The following is a 4409-nucleotide window of genomic DNA, read 5'->3' as shown; positions in this document are numbered from 1 at the left end:
ATGTCTAGGTCCTTCTTAGAGGGCCGGCAGTACGCGTTGAGTATAAAGATGTTGTCTTTGCTTCCTACGCTTCTGCTGTGGATTTCCAAGAGAACATGTTCACACCCTCTCTGGCCAGTCATGTGTTGCGTAGCAGCTATATTGCTTCGAACGAGGATTGCCGTGCTTTTCTCACTGGGATCGGTGTATGTGATGTACCCAGGTCGCGAATTCGTTTCTTGTACTGCAAGGATATCCGGCTTGTCTTCCGCATTATATATGTACTGCTGCAATTCCCCTATTTTGTCCTTTATTCCTCGACAGTTCCATTGGACCAAGGTCGTTGTATCTCCCTTCCTGTTCTTACGACTGTCCTCCATCTTGGCTCAGGCTGGTGGTCGTGAGACTACTTCCTATGCATGCTTTTCCATACGGCGCTCCATTTTTGGCTTTCTGGGTGGTTAGAATCAACTGGTTGACATTAGTCTCGAGCGTGTCGAACTTGGCCATCCTGGACGTTACCAAGCCGAGCTGGCTGGTAAGCTGTGCGACCATCGCTGTGAGGGCTTGAATGGGCTCAGCCCACGCTGGCTCCTCCGATGGACGCGATTCAATTTTCTCTGCCTCCATAGCTGTCACAGGGGGCTCTGACTGAGCGTCCCTCTTGGCAATTTTGCGTTTTGTGTCATCCTCGCTGCTTTTTGATTTTTCTAACGCCTCCATGCGCGCAAGAAGCTCGCTGATTTGCTGATTCTGCCTAACTCTAAGCGCTTTGAGTTGCGTGCATTCCTCACAATCTTTCTTAGGGGTTGTGGTAATCCGGCAATAGTGGCGGGGGACAATCCCACGGGATGGACATGTGCCGGCTGAGGATGAGAAGGTGGCGCGAGAGGAGCGAGGATAGGACATGGCGGACTCGGCTGGGCGACGTGTGTGCAGCCGGATCGGCTGAGCGGTGTACCTTGGCGTAGCGGGACTCCAAGTAAAGGTGTGATCGAGGGGGCTCAGTGTCCTTCTGGGGAACCGCGGCCGGGTGCAAGAACCCCGGTACCACATAAGTGGCCAGCTTGCGCATGGAGAGACACCTATGGGACTTCGCCACAGCGAAGTCCACAGCCGCGTACGGCAGCGGCGGGCTTGAATTCCCCCCGCGCACGAGGTCCTTCTGCCCTTGGCGACAGGCAGTTGGAGCGCGGAAGACCACTAGATGGTGCAGCCCACGGCGGGAACTCCCCGCAGCGGTTAGAGCCAGGGTTCCTGTGTTGGGAAAACAGGCCCTCTTTACTGGCAGGCTCACCGCTCCCCGACCCGAGTCTCTCCCTTGGGGGTCGGCAACGAAATCCTCTGAACTCCAGAGGTCCTTCTCGTCCGGTTGTCGAGACGGGAGGGTCGCGGGGCTACGTGCCCAATGGAAATCAAGCTGGCGGCTGTTACCGATGTGGACAGCCTGGACACTTCCGTCCGGAGTGTCCTGAGGTGATGGCTCGTCGCCAAAATATCAACAGCCATCAGGGAAACGAGTACGGCCCGCGATGCTAATGGCCACCAAAGCATCGCTATGGGCTCCGGATATGACGAACGGCGAAAACTTGTGTTTTTTACCCTTTGCTTGTCGTGTTGAAGCGCCGGCACAGCCCATAGCACCGCATGTTTCTGTTTACGTAGTTGGAGCGGACATTGACGCCTTGATTGACACTGGCGGCAGTTTGTCGCTAATTGGCGATACCGTGTTTAAACTTCGCCGTGCACGTGGTGTCAAGTTGCGCAAATGCAGCACCCGTTTGCAAGTGGCCAATGGTGCTGTTGTTCAAGCACGTGGTGCTGTGCGCTTGCGCATTTCTTACGCAAGCAGAAGGTGTCGGCAGCGCTTTACGTACTGCCCGGGTTTGGCGGTGCCCATGATTTTGGGCAGGGATTTCATTATTCGCGAGGGCCTCCTGCTTGACTTGGCGGGTGGTGGCTACAGATTGGGCAATGACGCAGAACTGATACCTTTTGTGGCGTCAACGCATATCTGTACCGTGCCAAGGTCAGCCGCAGTCGCAACGAAATCGGTGTTGCCTGAGCGAATCAGGCAGTTGATTGAGGAGTGTCCTTGCAGTGACTATGAGAGGGAGCAGCTCGCCTATGTGCTGGAGCCGTTTGCCGAAATGTTCACGGAGGCCCCTGGGCGGACAACCGTCCTTCAACATCGCATTGACACGGCAGACGCCCCTCCTTGGAGCTGCAATACACGGCCGCTCAGCATCCAGAAGAAGGCGAAACTGGATGTCGCCCTTGACGAGATGCTGAACACGGGGGTTGTGCGGCCGTCGCAGAGCGCCCATGCATCTCCAGTCGTGTTGGCGCCAAAAAAAGACGGCAGTGTGCGTCTCTGCGTGGACTACCGTCGTCTCAACGACGTCACTGTAAGAGACGCATATCCTTTTCCTGCCGTAGAATCTATCATTTCCCCGCTTGGTGGTGCCCGCGGGAGAGGCAGTCCTTGAGGCACTCCTGTGGTCAACTAACGGCTGAACGTCCCGCCGCGTGGTAACAGCGCCCAGTATCCAATGCGGCCGGACGACTTGTAGAACCACAGGGTCACCACGAGACACAGTGGCACCCAAACCGCCCACCGCCGGCGTTTTTGCCGAGATTCCGGAGGTGGCCAGTGGGGGAGGTAGTCGGGGTCGTCTTCCACCCGGGCGACGATGTCGTGTAGATCGATCAAGGCGGTGCCGAGTGTGTGGAGAGCCTTGGCGGCACCGCTCAGTTCTTCCCGCAGGTGGCGCACGCTGCACACGTCCCGCTCCAGCTTCAAATCCTCCGGCCGCTGCAGCAAGTGCTGCCGCAGGTGCGCTGCCGGCGCCGAAAGCTCAGGTCTCCACGCCGCCACCCCCTGCTCCCAAGCTACGGCCGTCTACGCCCCCGCCCGCCCCAAGCCCCCACGCCCTGCAACGCCACTACCTCCTCAGAAGACATGCCTTCGACCCCACCGCCACCGCCGCCTCAAAATATGCCGCCTGTGCAACCAGTGCCACCACCTGCAGCCATGCCACCAGCACCAGTGGCCAATCCAGAAGTCAAGCCCGAAGTCGCCACACCGCCCGTGAAAGAGAAGGAAAGGTCATCGGAACGATCCGAGCGGAAGGAGCGTAAGGAGCGGAACAAGCACAAACACAGCTCGTCCGACCGCTCGAGGAGTAAACACGCCTCTCCTGGCAAGCACGGGGGATCAGAGAGGTCTTCCGAGGGCAAAAGTCACGGTCCCGACCGAATCCTGGAGGCCCAGCATGCTGCGGCGAATGCTGTCGACGCGCAACCTACCCTGCCTCATCCTGCCGACGGTCCCACTGGGCCGGAGGCCGAAAAGAAAGTGGAGCGCAATGGCATTAGCAAGCACGAGCGAAAGTCCGGCAGCTCGAAGGAGAAATCGGAGCGGCGAGAGAAATCGGAGAGGCGGGAGAAGGAGCGCCGAGAGGCAGCGGCGAGGGAAGAGAACGGCGGCCGGCAGTCGGCCGGCGGCCCCCTCAAGATCACCATCACCAAGGAGAAGCTCCAGCAGTCCGGCAGCGGTCCACGGGGAGTCCGCCGCGCGAAGCCCTCAAGATCAAAATCCCCAAGCTCAAAATCGTTCCGCCCACGCCCACGCCTCCTCCGCCCCCTCCGCCACCTTCCGCTGAGCCGGCGACGGAGCCCCCCTCTTCTGGCAAGGGTCCCCAGACTCCGCCGCCGCCAAGCGTTGGCCTCAAGCTCAAGATCAGCAAAGAGCGGCTCAACAGCGGCCGGAAAAGGGACCGGCGGTCGGAGGACGGAGAGCACCGCGGCCGGTCGCCCAAATCGAGGAAAGTGGCCGCCGCACCCGTTCCCCCGCCGCCACCGCCTCCGGGACCAAGCTACGCCGCGGTGGCTCCCGCCGGCAACAGCAGTGCCAACCACGTTCCCATGGGAGCGCCGCCGCCCCAGCAGTTTCAGGGCTACGTCCCGGCTCAGTTCGCGGCTCCACCGCCACTCTTCTTCGGAGCGTCCTACGGCTACGCACCCCCGCCACCACCACCCATGAGGACCCCCGGGTCTTAGGAGGCCACCTGTGGCACCGGTCTACAGCCATCCGGGCTGAGCCGTGGGAGTCCCTCGAGAGTGCCGACGCGACCCGCGGAGCAAGGCCCGCGGACAGGACCTTCCACGTTTGGACCTTCTGCAAGGACCCCCGGGTCTTAGGAGGCCACCTGTGGCACCGGTCTACTGCCATCCGGGCTGAGCCGTGGGAGTCCCTCGAGAGTGCCGACGACTGCAGCCGAGGGCAGCCAGCGTCGGCCTTTTCTTCGGAGGGGGGGAGAGTGTGGTAATCCGGCAATAGTGGCGGGGGACAATCCCACGGGATGGACATGTGCCGGCTGAGGATGAGGAGGTGGCGCGAGAGGAGCGAGGATAGGACATGGCGGACT

At 60.4% G+C, this 4409-nt stretch overlaps 1 pseudogene; it reads left to right on the top strand.

The window, feature by feature from the left end:
• Positions 1–4041, top strand: LOC144169021 (uncharacterized; annotated as a pseudogene).
• The last annotated feature ends 368 nt before the right edge of the window (positions 4042–4409 follow it).

Source organism: Haemaphysalis longicornis, unplaced genomic scaffold (genome assembly GCF_048455015.1).
Source record: "Haemaphysalis longicornis isolate Haplotype H1 unplaced genomic scaffold, Haemaphysalis longicornis Haplotype H1 scaffold_1, whole genome shotgun sequence".
Taxonomy (NCBI): Eukaryota; Metazoa; Arthropoda; class Arachnida; order Ixodida; family Ixodidae; genus Haemaphysalis; species Haemaphysalis longicornis.
The sequence above is the reverse complement of the archived record's forward strand: the minus strand, read 5'-3'. Positions and strand labels throughout refer to the sequence as shown.